The sequence below is a fragment of the Podarcis liolepis genome (assembly GCF_965112155.1).
Source record: "Podarcis liolepis genome assembly, chromosome: 16".
Taxonomy (NCBI): Eukaryota; Metazoa; Chordata; class Lepidosauria; order Squamata; family Lacertidae; genus Podarcis; species Podarcis liolepis.
The window spans coordinates 18,670,820-18,686,705 of NC_139567.1; the positions used below are offsets into that span (position 1 = coordinate 18,670,820).

The 15,886-nt window shown below is 47.2% G+C and overlaps 1 protein-coding gene across 1 annotated transcript in view; it reads left to right on the forward strand.

The window, feature by feature from the left end:
- The window catches only part of LOC310695984 (G protein-activated inward rectifier potassium channel 4-like), a 165,095-nt gene extending 153,542 nt beyond the window's left edge, over window positions 1-11,553 (forward strand). Inside the window, exon 5 of the transcript XR_014520378.1 lies at window positions 11,170-11,553. The gene's annotated coding sequence lies outside the window, so the exon portion shown is untranslated. The remainder of the gene's footprint in view (window positions 1-11,169) is intronic.
- The last annotated feature ends 4,333 nt before the right edge of the window (window positions 11,554-15,886 follow it).

Below are 15,886 nucleotides of genomic sequence, written 5' to 3' on the forward strand. Positions count from 1 at the left end.
ATGCGTGACTAAGCTCTCAGAATAAGACATATTCCTCTGATTATATGAACCCTCTGTTCTTAGGCCAGAGAGTGCGTCTTCCAGGAAAGAACAAGCCCCAGCACCCAACCTCTCTCTCGCTTTAGCAGTTAGTCCCTGCGGAGTCAACCCTATTCCACACAGGAAACAGAAATCTGGAAGCTTGCCAGCATCCAGCAAAGTGTCCCAAACATTTGCTAGATAAAGTCCCCTTTCTCAGAATTATAAATGCTTGGGGACGTAGGGATGGTGCTTGCAATTTCATAGTGCAAGATTCTCTTAATAGGGCAATTTCCCTTCTGTGGCAGTCAGCATAAATACTACTGGAAATTATTCATCAGCCACAGGGCTCATAATATGGAACTCGGCAACTTGAAATGCTCATTTCAAGCATGACCTGAGTATTCCTCCAATTTTATTCTGAACTCCGTAAGAACTCACCCCACTCTATGTAATGCTCAGATGCCCCATCTCAGATAGCCATCTCAGATAGGCCCTCTGACCAGCAGGGTCAGAAATGAAGGTACATGGAAATGTTCAGGAGACAGAAGGAGAGCTATCCAACCAGGTAATGGAATTAGGAGCCTCAAGCCAGGGAACTGGTTCGAATGCTTCCTTAGCCACTATGGGTTCCTTATGCTATGAGTTGTCTGCTGGTGCCAGTGATGGACAGAAGGGAGTGGCTCTATCTCTCTTTCCCCATGCACCTGCTGTAGAACTGGCATTCTTGGAGGATCATGGAGGTGGGGGAAGAAGGTTCACAGGTCATGGAGGACCTGAGGCTCATAGAGAGGTGGGGGTTGGAACTCATCAGGTCCATAAGTGGCTTTTATTTGATCTGAATTGATCTCAAAATTGATCTTATTTGATCTCAAAGTAGCTGTTTTACTACAAAGGAATTTCAGAAATAGACTGGAAAGAGAAGCTGCTGAATTGCAACTCATTACCAAACTTAAAACCATGGAGAGACCTGGTCTGAACAGAGACATTGGATTCTTATCTCATTATACATGACTAAGCCATTTTTCACCTTCTCACCACTTGCCTTTTCCTGTAAGACCTATTGCAGTCGTTAAGAGTCGTCAACAGGCTCATCTCAGCTATCTGCCAATCACCCATTCCCACCACCCTTCTGAGTAATACCCCTCCCCACCTTCTCACTATATAGAAGGATCTGGCAACTTCTGTTTCAGTGTATCTGAAGAAGTGTGCATGCACACGAAAGCTCATACCAAGAACTAACTTAGTTGGTCTTTAAGGTGCTACTGGAAGGAATTTTTTTATTTTGAATTGACTTGAGCAATCCAAGTTTTGTTGCTGATTAGAAATAGCTTGAATTATCCTAATACAATTCAGGGAAATGAGCTTAGATATTCATTAAAATATGTACACACAATCTGCTCTCCATCTGCATGGGAGCCAGGGCAGGGTACAGCAACCCATCATGACTGAATACTTTGTCAGCGCAGAAAGTCTTGATGTGATGTGTAGAGATCTTTCCTATTCTACTTAATTCAAGAGGATTCTGGAAGCTTCTCTGTGTGAATGAAACTTCATGATGTTTGGGTTATTCCTTCAGAGAAGCTGAGTACAGCTGGTTTAAACTGGTACAGTTATCTCTTTCTGTCAAGGTCAGGCTGACTATAATAGTAGGGACAGAAGGAGCCTGGGTTTCACACTTTCTCTTTCTATCTCTGTTCCTTCTGGTGTGGTGTTCTGTACATAGATAGTGTTAAGGTTTAGTCTTGTTATAAGTTGCTGTAAGTCTGGGTTAAGTCTGCTGCAACGGGATTTCTTATGGACATGGCCAGTCTTGAATGTACAGTGGTGCCCCGCAAGACGAATGCCTCGCAAGACGGAAAACCCGCTAGACGAAAGGGTTTTCCGTTTTGGAGGTGCTTCGCAAAACGAATTTCCTATGGGCTTGCTTCGCAAGACGACAATGCCTTGCGAGTTCCTGCGGGTTCCCCCCTTTTTTCTAAGCCGCTAAGCCACTTATCAGCTGATCCGATCAGCAGATAAGCCGCTAATAGCGCTAATAGCGATAATCCGCTAATCTGTCAATGGGCTTGCTTCGCAAGACGAAAAAACCGCTAGACGAAGAGAATCACAGAATGGATTCTTTTCGTCTTGCGAGGCACCACTGTATTGGATTTGTGACTATTATGCTCGTTTGCCTTCAGTAGTGGTAAAACTCTGCTAGATGAAGTACAATTGCCTCTGGTCTATTTTGGGGGGCAATCCTGCAACGTGTTTTTATCCTGCCTATTATACATTGGAATCCACTCTGGATCAATATTGAGTAGAACTTTCACTGACATACTCTTGGTGAGGAAGAGGAATTCAGAGGCCTGTTAAGAACATGAGAAGAGCCTGTTGACTGGATCAGGCATCTTCTCACTGTGGCCGGCCAGATGCATCTTTTGGGAAACCTGCAGACAAGATTGGAGCACAAGAAGACTCTCTCCTCCTCTATTCTCCAGTAACTGGTACTAACTGTTCCTTTATGCAACAGCTTCAGATCTGGTTCGCTGCAGAGAAGCAGGCATATTCTGAGAAACAACCCTGAGCAAATTTGTCTGAGTTTACCAGACACTCCTCCGGGGGGCTCAGCCAAGGGCAAGAGTTGCTGCTCTTACCCTTTAGCTATTGCTCTAGCACCTTTACCTCTTGCATTTAATCTCAGAGCCCTTGCCTTCAACCTGTGTGAAGACAGATATTGGCAGGTGTATACAGTGGTACCTCTGGTTTAGTACTTAATTCGTTCCGGAGGTCTGTTCTTAATCTGAAGCACCACTTTAGCTAATGGGGCCTCCCGCTGCCATTGCACCGCCAGAGCACGATTTCTGTTCTCACCCTGAAGCAAAGTTCTTAACCCAAGGTACTATTTCTGGGTTAGCGGAGTCTGTAACCTGAAGCGTATGTAACCCAAGGTACCACTGTAATTGGGAGCCTGCCTTCCCAATCACTTTATTTTGCTTGCTTGATAAATCAAGGCAAGCCCCCCCCCCCCCGTGGCGTCACATCCTTTGTTTGTGCCTGGTGCATGTGTGCGCACACCAGGCAGTACCAGGGGCTGGGTGCAGAAGGTGAACGAAACCCACCATGCCAGTCTAACTGTTGTCACTCCTGCCCCCAGGCAAGCACAGGGCATGGAGAGTTCATGGGGCTGCACTGTTATGCCTGCCCACATGGGGGGGGGGGGAGAGCCTGTCCAGCCAACAGGGCCCTTGGCAGGTGCATCTCCCCAGCACTGACTAGGCGGCCTTTCAGTATGGGGGCCGTGGGTGAGGTGGCAAGGCCAGGCCGGGCTCCCGGGCCCAGGTGGCAGGCAGGGTGGGAATCCCTGTGTGGCTTGCACCCCCTCAAAATCATGCACCCGGGGCTACGGGCCCCCTAGCCCTCCCTGTGCTACACCCCTGTCCCACTCTGATCCTTAGTCCTAGAAAACTCAACACCTTGTCATGGGTTTTCATGATATTTGAATGAAAAAAGTTAAATGCAACAATTTCAAACTGCTTTTTTTTACTGTTGATTTGATTGCTTTATTCTTTTTCTAAACCACTTTGAAGTTTTGTTTCTGCACTCAACTGGACTTCTGATGCAAGCAGATCAATGGTTGCATGCATCTCATCAAGATGTCAGCAGATTAAGGAAGTGTGTATTGTAAACAGGGGGGGGGGGAGAGGAGGGAGAGAGGATACACAGGAACCCCGCTAATCTCTTCTGAAATTTCTTCCAAGTGGAAAGGCCACTGCATGGTACGCTCCCTTATTGGAATTCCTTAATTTATGGGGACTTACCCACCTTGAAATGTCAGCTTTGTGAAATCATTTCCAATAAACCAAATGTTAATATTCTCCAGGAAAGGAACAACAACATCAATTTCTCTAATATTACTCTGAGGCCAGCTTTTTATTTGTTTTTAATGGCGTTGTCTCCTTTCAAATAATCCACGGAGCGATTCATTTTGTGTGGAGCAAAGGGATTTGCTTTGCAAATCTGAAGTTATCCCATTGGCCCCCATGTCCCAAGATATCTGAGATACTGTAGTATCCTAGTTGGAGTGGAGGGGCAACCCAACTATGTAAAATATATTGCGAGATTGTCAAATTCCTTGCAAGATTTTCTTACTCCATATATGCCCACTCTACTTCTTTGGTCTGTGAGGTGGCGCTGTTATAGGTGCCCCATAATACTCATTCCTCATTTGTATGAAATCAGTCTTTGAGTGTGGCAGCACCCAAACTTTGGAACGCTCTGCCCATCGACATCAGATGGGCACCTTTACTGTACTCTTTTCAGTGTCTGCTAAAAGTATATTTGTTTAGGCATGCCTGTCTAGATACGTAGTATGTTGACATGTGTTTTAAACCAGTTTTTAGTTTGCTATTGGTTTTAATGATATTTCATTGAAAAAAAATTAAAAAGTTAAATACAACAATTTCAAACTGCTTTTTTACAGTTGATTTCATTGCTTTATTCTTTCGGTAAGCCGCTTTCAAGTTTTGGTTTTACACTAAAAAAATTATGGACTGAATGAATAAATAAATAAATAAATAAATGCACAACTCTGTACTCCAGCAAAGGAGACTGGCCAGGGTGGGGACAGAGGGCCTTCTCGGTGGTGGCGCCTGCCCTGTGGAACTCCTTCCCATCAGATGTCAAGAAAATAAACAACTATCTGACTTTTAGAAGACATCTGAAGGCAGCCCTATTTAGGGAAGTTTTTAATGACTGGTGTTTTATTGCATTATTATCATTATCATTCTGTTGGGAGCCACCCAGAGTGGCTGGAGAAACCTAGCCAGGTGGGTGGGTGATAAATAATTTATTTATTATTATCAGTGGCGTAGCGTGGGTTGTCAGCACCCGGGGCAAGGCAAGTAATTTGCGCCCCCTAACCCGTGGATTTAGGTAGGGGCAGAGAGCTGCGAGTGCGAGCGCACCCCCCCAGATGTTGCGCCCGGTGCGGCCGCCCCCCCCTGCACCCCCCACGCTACGCCACTGTGTGGAGTCACCACTGAGAAGGCCCATTGATACGCGTGTGTGAACAGACACCACAGTGATGCATTTGAGGCGCCACCAAGTTGCATTTGAGGCACCACAAAAGTGAGCCTTACTGGGGGTTTTTGGGTTTTTTGTGGCGTTAGAGCTATGATGGCACATTCAAGATGTACCATAAGTAAGCAACTGTCTTGATGCTGCCATCATTGAGTGAGGACGTGGCTGCCCCAGCATTTTTCCACAGAACCACAGAATTGTAGAATTGGAAAGGACCGTGAGGGTCAGCTAGTTTAAAGCCTTGCAATGCAGGAATATTTTGCCCAATGTGGGGCTCAAACCCACCACCCAACATTGCCCAGCACATCGTCTTTCCACCACCATTCTCCTTACCCAAACCTTTTTTGCATCCAACATAAAACAGGAATTTTAAATGAACTTCAGTATGATTAATTTGGAAATACCGTAAGTCTGAAGGTGAGAGTATGTCATCATCTTCAGGGGCTGAATCAGGGGCTGAATCTAGCCCCTTCCTTATACCACCGCATGCCACATTTTAAGGTTCAGTGTTGAGACATTTTTGTTTCACATTCCACTCTGAGAATTTTCTCCAAATTTTCTCCGCTGGCTTGGCCTCTCTCGCGCTCGGGCCCGGGCGGGCGCTTGAAGCCGCCCTCGTCGTCCTCGGGCTCAGCGCCTTCTGCTGCTGCTGCTGCTGCCGGGCGCCGTGCAAAGTTTGCAAGAGGCGCCGCGCCAGCCTGCTCAGAGCGTGCACGGCTCCTCGGCGTCGCCGCCCGGCCCCGGCGTGGGGGCGCTCTCCGCCGGCCACCCCGTCCGGGGGGCCGGGCACGCCGGGCCCGGGCTTCTCGCCCGCCTCTTGCTCGCCCATCAGCGCCAGGAGGCTACGGCCACCCGCTCCGCCGCCGCCTGCCGGCGCTTGCTGCCTTCTACTCCCCGTTGTTGTCGTTGGCTACCGGCGCGCTCCGAGCCTCTCCGCCCTCCCTCCGTGCTTGCCGGCTGGGCAGGGCAGAGAGGCGGGGAAGGCGAGCGGGCCGGGCTCATGGCCGGGGGCAGGCGGGCAGGCGGGCATCTTGCTGCGCCCCTCCACCCAAGGCACGGCGCTTTCCCCGCTTCCTCGGGTCGCCGCCCGCGGATCGGCAGAGCCTGGGGAACAGGGGAAGTAAACTCGGCGGAGGGGGTGGATCGCGCGCGCTGAGTTTGGAGGTTTGGAGGGATCTCGGAGGAGGAGGGAGGACGGGGGGAGCTAGGGGGCAGGGTACGACGCGGCTGGGCCCTCTGGACTCGCGCCCCCCCCAGATGTTGCGCCCGGTGCGGCCGGCACCCCTGGCACCCCCCACGCTACGCCACTGATTATTATTATTATTATTATTATTATTATTATTATTATTAACAGCCAAAGAGATGTTGATGCTGCCACCACCACCACCCATGTCTTCTGTTGCCTGAGGCAGTTGCCTCACTTTGCCAAATGTTTGGGCCGGCCCTCTTCAATTATTTTTGAAGGCTGACAAACAGAAACAAAAGAGAGGGAATTGAGGTTTGGAGACATCTATGGGGGAGATGTCTTAATTATCTGGATAAGAAGTTCCTTAGAGAGCACCGATGAACATGAACAGTGTCTCTCCCCTGGTCTTTGATCAAGTGGAATCAGGGTACATAAGCGCTGATGGCATTTGGCAAGAGCTTGATTGAATGTCTTCTTTATGGCACATGCTTCCTGCACTCAGTGTGGCTAATGAATGGTAATTGCACAAGGGACAGCTTCCTTGTCATCAGAACCACCCAACTAATGAGGTCTTGTAAAGCGATCAGCTTGCATCCTCAGCCTATGAGTTGGGGTGGGGATGTGTGTGAAAATCTACCTGTTATTGTATTTAAACAAACAAGCTCCCTGTTGGCTTGCTAATTGGCTGTCAGAAAAAGCAAACTGGCTTGGGAGAGTGTCAGTTCATAGGCTGCAAAAATCCACTCGCAGGTAACCTCTGTCTTGAGCCTGGGGGAACAGAGAGCATTGGATTCAGCTGGAGCCACGGTCTCCTAATTTCAGAGCGAAGACTTTGGGAAGATTTTCACCATTGGTACCTGGTGTCTGGATCCTGAATGCCTTCTAAGACACTTCTGCCTGGGCCATGTACCATTTATTTAATTCCAGCAGTGTGCTGTTGCTGGAAATAAACATCTCTGGGACTGCAAAGCAACAATTACTGGGAAGAATGCTCCTCTCTGGGCCCTTCTTAAGAGATTTCTGGAGACAACCACCCTCCATTTCTCATCTCAGTTCTTTATTTGACATAACTTGGGGGAGGGGTTCAGCTGGAGCTGAAACATCAATGAATCATCTCAGCAGCACAACGTGACCCCATGCAATTATGGAGTCACACTTCAACATATATAATTAGAGTTAATTATGTTGTTGCACAATGGGTTGCCTCTCGCCCCCTACACCCTGGACTTGATGCCAGCAAACAGAGATGGGCTTCCTGAATGTGTGGAGGAACCACACAACTGTTTGAAATCATTTTTTTAAAAAAATATTTTATTAAGGGTTTTCTTGTTTTACAATGTCAGTGTAATGCCTCGTATTTTCCCCCCCATGTAACATTTTTACAAATCCGTTTCATTTGTTGAGGCATTAGGGGGATAAGAAAAAGAAAGAAAAAAAGAAAGGGGGGTGGAGGGAGGGAGGGGAGATGGATGGGGGTGGGGTCGGGTAGCCATGTTTCTATTATGCTTAATGTATGTAGAGTTTGGTGTCAGCGTGCTTGTGTTGTTCACTTGTGTTCCTTTGGTGGTGAGAGAGGTTGGGGTTGGCCTAGGGTGTGATTGTTTGTTTGTGATTGGCTGTGGTGATCTTTGTTTTCGTGTGTGAGTGAGGTGGGTGGGTGTTTTGGATCAGGTTAGCCATATTGATTTGTATGCTGTTGGTGGATTATTGTCATTGTCCTGTTGGGCTGTGTATGTGATAAAGGGGAGCCATACCGGGGTGAAGGTGTCTTCTTCTGTTTGTCCCCGTGTCAGTTTCAGTTTATTAGTTAATTTTTCTAGTAGGGCTGTTTCTCATACTATTTGGTACCATTGGTCCATGCTTACTCCTGACAGGTCTCTCCAGTGTCTGGTTATGGTGTTTCTGGCTGCTGAAAGTAGGTGGGTTATGAGTTCAACTGTTTGAAATCATTTGTTATAAGAATTTTAAGGTCTCAAACATAGAATAGATATTCATAAACCCACACATATCTAAATATATGAACCATGTGTCTGAAATAATACAGGAGAGCAATCCTGAAGCCATTTTGACTCTCCCATTGACTTCAAATATTCCTCTGCAGTAAGGGAGGCAAATGGGGAAAGCCTTCCCATTGTCTTTTTTGCTTGCAAATCCTGTCTTAAAGGCATATTTGTGTATGAATAGGGTGAGCCTGTGACCAGGATTCAGGAACTAAAGTATTAACCATCACAAAAGAATGACCAGACTGCCCAGGTAATGCAACCAGTGACCATTTTCAGGTATCCTGGCAGGCAGGATTTCTGCTGTAGACTCCCTCTTCTGTGATGTACAGGGATGTTTGGGAGGGTTGTCATGGGCAGATGCAGAGGTAGCTGCTCCAGCACCCAGAGCTGTGCACCTGGGGGTGGGGCTCAGGGATGACACCCTGGGCGGGCCGCACCCATCACACCCCCTTCCTCCGCCAGTGGTCATGGATTACAGGGAGGACAATTTCAAAAGTCTGTATAAGGACCCCTTCATGGATCACTGCCTTGCCGTGGCAAAGGGGCTTGAATAACTCAGAGAAGCTATGAGCTATGCCGTGCAGGGCCACCCAAGATGGACAGGTCATAGTGGAGAGTTCTGACCAAACGTGATCCACCTGGAGCAGGAACCGGCAAGCCACTCCAGTATCCCTGCCAAGAAAACTCCATGACTGCAAGAAGATCAAACGTATCCATTCTTAAGGAAATCAGACCTGAGTGCTCGTTGGAAGGACAGATCGTGAAGCTGATGCTCCAATACTTTGGCCACCTTGTGAGAAGAGAAGACTCCCTGGAAAAGACCCTGATGTTGGGAAAGATGGAGGGCACAAGGAGAAGGGGACGACAGAGGACGAGATGGTTGGACAGTGTTCTCGAAGCTACAAACATGAGTCTGACCAAACTGCGGGATGCAGTGGAAGACAGGAGTGCCTGGCGTGCTTTGGTCCATGGGGTCACGAAGAGTCGGACACGACTAAACGACTAAACAACAAATATAAGGGCTTGCACACCATTGTTCAGGATTCCCTTCCCTCCTGCGTGTGGTGGGTGAGGATCCTGTTGCAACAGTTCTTTGAATAAAGATCAGGCTTACTAGATGCTTTGCTTCTCAATATACTCTGGTTGGCCTCTGTTGTTTTCTCCTGCTGATAGGGAACCCACTTAAGGACTCTGTACGGGCTCTAGAATACCCCTTAAGGGAAAGGGGGCAGTTTTTCTTACAACACTTTCATGGATTCTGTGTTTGACTCTGGTTTCAGATTTGTTCTGTATTTGCTCACAGTTCATGTTTGTTTTTGGAATTAAAACTTTTCTTATCTTGCCATTCCTCCAAGGAGTTCAAGCTGATATACTGTACTTCACCTCCTATTTCATCTTCAACAACCACAAGCCTGCGAGGTTGTTTAGGCTGTGAGACAGTGATGGATTCATGGTGGTCATGCAGCAAGATTTGTGACTGAATGGGGATTTAAATTCCAGTCTCCTTGAGCCTAGCCCGACACTCTAGTCACTACACCACATTGGATCTTTATTAATGGTGACTCTCATTCTGAGTTCTCATTTATGGTGGTAACAAAACAGAAGACATAAGATATTGTTGCATGCCACCCCAATCTCTGAGTAGTGAGAGACTTCAGTGGTTGTGCGCTTACCAGGGTTAAATTTCCTTGGAATGAAGGTCAGAGGAGACTACGGTGTTTCGAAGATATATGGTTTTATTCACACATCTATACAACATGAACACAGAATGGAGGGACTCACGACAATAATGCCCCATCAGATCTTGCTTCTCCATCAGTCACAGCTTGGGATCCAGCACTGAGCAAGGCATATCTCTGTCACCAGCTTTTGCAGCCTGCTGACAGCTCACTTACACAAGCAACTCCCTAGCCCAGCCCAGCCCCCCTCCACCGGTCCTTTTTCACTTAGATGAAGCTAATTGCAACCTGGCTCTTGCCTTTGAAGTATTCATCAGAGCACTAAAATGGCCACCTGGCCTTGCCTTCAAAGAAATTTGTCTGAGCTGTTTCCTCAACTTCCCTTAAACTCATAACAATACTATTCAGGACACCAAGTACACTAAATACTGAAACTGTTGAAACAGAGGTTACTCCTCGCAGGGGAACTCTGGAGGGAGAGAGGGTTAAGGATCCGTGAAAATAAAAGGATTATCTGCATCCTCAGTAAACTACAAATCCCAAAGTTCTTTGAAAGAAGCATAGCCGGTCCTACTGTCTGAAAAGGTAAGGAAAGCTGACTGAGCCTCATGAAAGGGAATTAAATGGTTGGTGGTCTATTATTCTATTTGTACTGCCAGGGTGAGTAATAAGGTCTTGTGGGATTTTCTGCCTAACTTCCCAAAATACTGTATCTTGACCAGATTTGGGCATTCTGCACTTTGACTTCAAGAGAGCTGCTCCTGTTCAGGCAGCAAAATGTCTTAGGCTCACACTGGAGAGAAGTCACAGAAGTCTTGAAACACTTCTTCTTCTTGTATCTGCAGTTTAGTCATTGAGCCAGGTTATTCTGGACATTATCCTTGAGTAAAGCACATGAAGTCAAGTCTATTGGAGGTGGAGCCTTTTATTGCCCGTAGCAGCCTTTGCCAACATGGTGTCCTCAGATGTTTGGACTACAACCCCCATCAATCTTAGCCAGCAGGGCCATGCTCCCATCAGCACTGGAATCATACAGCTGGGGTTGGTGGGAACTGTAGGCCAAAATATCTGAAGGGCACCAGGTTGATGAAGGCAGCTCTGAAGCTTTCTGCATTTCCTGGAGGAAAACCAGCAGAAATATGCCCACTAAGTGGTAGGTGACACTGGCAGAAGCATCCACCAGAAGAATCGGCAGCCAAAATGGAACTCGCTAGAACAGGGGTCTGCAACCCGCGGCTCCGGAGCCGCATGTGGCTCTTTTACACCTTTGCCGTGGCTCCGGGGCGGATACTAGCGAGGGGAGGAGGCGCATTGTGCGCCCCGACACTCCCCACTCTGGCGGGCGCTGTACTGGCTGTGACGTCGCATGGGGGCGGTGCATGCGTTAGTCACGCACCGTCTCGACGTCACCTTCCCGCCCGCCCGCTACATTGTAAGGGGCATGTACGCTGGTCACTGTTTTGAAGGAGAGTGAAGAACACACACACACACACAAAAAAAAGGTAACTTGTTAATTTAAGGTTTATTTCTATGAGGAGGAGTAATTCTGAGGAGTCAAACAAAGAAATAATTTTAAAAAGTGAGAAAAAAGTTATTTTTATAATGATGAGTTTTGCGGCTCCCAGTTTTTTTTTACCCTTCGGAAACGGGTCCAAGTGGCTCTTTTTGTCTTAAAGGTTGCAGACCCCTGCACTAGAAGGATATGCAAATCCCTGGCTTACTGTGAGAGAGGCCAGAGAGGACTGTAATGCAATGTATTGGCAATGTAGGTTTGCCACCTGGCTCCATAAATCCAGGAAGGTGAAGGCCACCAACCATGACTACATAAATGGACAATAGCATTTCACTGGCCAGAAGGAAGTTCTTGGACAGCAACACCTGTCAGGCAAACATTTAATCTACATATGTTGCTGTTTTCATAGAAATGTAGAGTTGGGAGGGACCCCCAAGAATAATTTAATCCAACCCCCTACAGTGCAGGAATCTCAACTAAATGGAATCATACAGTTTAATACAGGGCAAATTATGGTCACCAACAAATGCCATAGGGTGAGGTGACCAGTTTACAGTGAGGGGGTTGAGAAAGTGGCAGATAGGAACAGTTTAGGTTAGTTGTCCCCAACTTGGTACCCTCAATATGTGGAACTCCAACTCCCATCTGCATACAACAGCTGGGATATTTAGTGCAAAAGACCCCTGAATCTAGGAGTGATCTGGACACAGAGTTGAAGGCTGCAGGGGCACCAGATGGGCAGCCTGGTCTGAGTCATGGCTCAGAACTGAGTGTGGAAGATAGGGAGACCACTGCACCTGGGGTGGTTGGACAAGACCTCCTGGAGAAACCCGCCAGACTGCCAGGGCCTGGATATTCACAGACACCTTTCTCTGAGCCTGAAGAACCAGATGTCTCCCAATGCACATCTCAAGTTGGGTGCACAGGAAGCAGACCAGGAGGGAGGCTATGGAACAGAGGAAGAGTGCCCATCTTCGGTCCAGAGGGTTGGCCCTTTATAACTCGAAGTTCTTTCAAGGGAGTGGGGCCTGCAAGAGCTTCAGTCTGCTCCCAGCATTTGTTAGAGTAAGCTATTTGCTTGGAGCTATCTGTGGTCCAGAAGCTTTTGCCCCCATCTTTCCAGCTTTCCCCATGGGTTCCAGCACTGGACCAGAACATGACATGGAGGGCATCTGGTTGAGGAAGACTGATTTAGATGGTTGGCTCTCTGTACTCATTGCAAAGCACTGGAAGACACAGGATTTGCCCACTCTGGAAGAATGGCAGACGCAACTGATAGATTACATGGAATTGGCTGAAATGACCGGCAGAATTCGAGACCTGGGAGAAGAGACGGTGGAAGAGGACTGGAAAAAATTTAAAGACTATTTACAAAAACACCACAAATTGTATGAATGTTAGGAGAATGCACGATTGAAAGAAACACGGCAGCAGTAAATTTATTGTAAGATATATGATAATATGTGATGTTTAAAGAAATGATGAAATTCGAAGTAATATTTTGTTCAAGCTAAGTAATTCAATTTATGACCAATACATGCTAAAGTTGAAATTGAATATTTGAGATCTATAAAATAAGAATGGAAGCAAGGTAACAAATTGCTGCATATAACTATATGTTTGAGAACGCAGGGAAGGGGGATGTGAGGAAGTCCAAAGTTTATGAAATTATGATTTAAGAATATCTTTATTTTATCTGTATTTTCTTTGTGTTTTCTTACTTTTTCTTATAATCTTACTTCAATCTTTTTCGTCTGCTATGTATTTGATATCTTCTTTGCTGTTTAAAAAATTGCAATAAATATTTTATAAAAAAAAATAGATGGTTGGCTCTCTGAAAACAACATGGGAAGTATACTATTGCCCCCCCCTCTCTCTCTGTGTGTGTGTGTGTGTGTGTGTGTGAGAGAGAGAGAGAGAGAGAGAGAGAGAGAGAGAGAGAGAGCGCATACCCACAAACAGGACTCTGGGAAAGAGAATGCTGGACCAAACAAGTCTTTGGTCTGATCTACCAGAGCTTTTCATGTCTTAAAGGAAATACTGGTCCCCAACTAGTCAATTGAATGTGGCTGTCTAAAGCCCTAGGCTAGTGAGTCATCGACTTTCCAAAAATAGCTGGCTGCCACTCCTGTGATTTAAGTCATTGATTTATTAATATGGCAACACACACACACACACACACACACACACACACGACAGAGAGAGATCAGCAGACTCAGAAATGCCCTGTGTCTGCCAACATTTGCAAATGCACAACAAACCTTTAGGAGGACAAACACCCAAACTAGCCAATGAGGACTCAGCAGACTCAGAGGGGACAGAATGCTGGCTGACTGGCAGGAGGCAGCATAACAGCAGGGAGGAGGAGTGGAGCATTTTGGAGAAGAGAATGGCTGGTAGGCCAGGACCCTGGACAAGAGCACTCCGTGTTGCCACATGTTGTTGAAGTTCTCATTCATAATATGAATCACTTTGAGAACCATTGCTTGAAAGGTAGCCTGCAGACATTATACGTAAACATACATAAAAACTGTGTGATCCACACATCACCTGAAGTGAACAATAGGGACTGGCCCTAGAATGAGCTTCGTGGCTGAATGAAAATTTGAACACAGGGTTCTTCTGTCCAAGTCCTTGAAGCCATGGTTGTTCTCATTGGAGCCTGGGGGAATTGACATGGACCCCAACAAAATCCAATCCTCAAGCCTTGTAGAGCCACCCTGAGGTATGCCTTTGACCTTTAAAAGCTTTCCATTTAACAGCTGTGGGAAGATTTTTTAATTTATTTATTTTTTGCATCAGGAGCTGCAGAACATCACAACAGCAAGCAAGCAGTGTGTGTGTGTGTGTTTCTGTGTGTGAGCAAAAAGCTCCCCTCTGAACTTTACCTTGGCTCCCTCTGGGGAGACAAATACATACATTGGAGAGACTTGGTTTGCCTTTGTAACCAAAAGCCTTTCCAGGAGCAAACACCACCACTCTTGTCTCCTGCTCCTCGTTGCTGAGAAACAAATGCAGAAAGCAGAAGAGAATGTGAACCGAAGTGCTCCACTTTCCATATTTCCTCAAGCAGTGAAAGGTTCTAGGAGCAGGAGTAGCCAAGTTAGGCTTTGTTTGATGGAGAGAGTGCCAGAGACTGGTCCATTAGGGCAAGTGAGGCACTGCCCCACCATCCACAGTCTGCTATCAGCCAACCTTCTATTATTATTATTATTATTATTATTATTATTATTATTAATAATAATAATAATAATAATAATAATAATAATAATATATTATTTATTATTTATACCGCACCCATCTGGCTGGGTTTCCCCAGCCACTCTAGGCAGCTTCCAACAAAACACTAAAATACAATAACCTATCAAACATTAAAAGCTTTCCTAAACAGGGCTGCCTTCAGATGTTTTCTAAAAGTCAGGTACAGTGGTACCTCGCAAGACGAATGCCTCGCAAGACGGAAAACCCGCAAGACGAAAGGGTTTTCTGTTTTGGAGGCGCTTCGCAAGACGAATTTCCCTATGGGCTTGCTTCGCAAGAAGAAAGCCCATAGGGAAATCTCCGGGGACCTCTTTTAAATGCTGGTGGTGGGGAGCAAAGCCTTTCCCTCCCTCCGGCCTTCAGAAGAGGTCCAGGAAGGCCGGCGGGGGCCGAAAGGCTTTGCTCCCCACCACCAGCATTTTAAAAGCAGTCCGGGATAGCAGGGAAGCGCTTCCCGCTATCGCAGACGGCTTTTGAAGGCAGGCGGGGAGGGAGCAAAGACTTTCGCCCCCCGCCCGCCTTCAGAAGAGGTCCTGGACCTCTTCTGAAGGTGGGCGGGGGGGCGAAAGTCTTTGCTCCCCCCTGCCTGCCTTCCCGGGAGAGCGGAGAAAGGCAGCGCGTTTCTCCGCTGTCCCGGACGGCTTTGGAAGGCAGGCGGTGGGGAGCAAAGACTTTCGCCCCCCGCCCGCCTTCAGAAGAGGTCCAGGACCTCTTCTGAAGGCGGGCGGGGGGCAAAAGTTTTTGTCCCCCCCTGCCTGCCTTCCCAGGGGCTTTTACATCGCCCCGGACAGCGGAGAAGTCCTCCGCTGTCCCGGGGTTTTTTAAAATGCTGGGGGTGGGAAGAAAAGCCCTTGTCCGTCCCCCCCAGCCTTCAGAAGAGGTCAGGGGACAGACTGTCCCCGGACCTGGTCTGAAGGCGGTTTCCATAGGAACGCATTAATTGATTTTCAATGCATTCCTATGGGAAACCGTGCATCGCAAGACGAAAAACTCGCAAGAAGAAAAAACTTGCGGAACGAATTAATTCCGTCTTGCGAGGCACCACTGTAGTTATTTTTCTCTTTGACATCTGGTGGGAGGGTGTTCCACACGGCAGGTGCCACTACCAAGAAGGCCCTCTGCCTGGTTCCCTGTAACTTGGCTTCTTACAGCGAGGGAACCG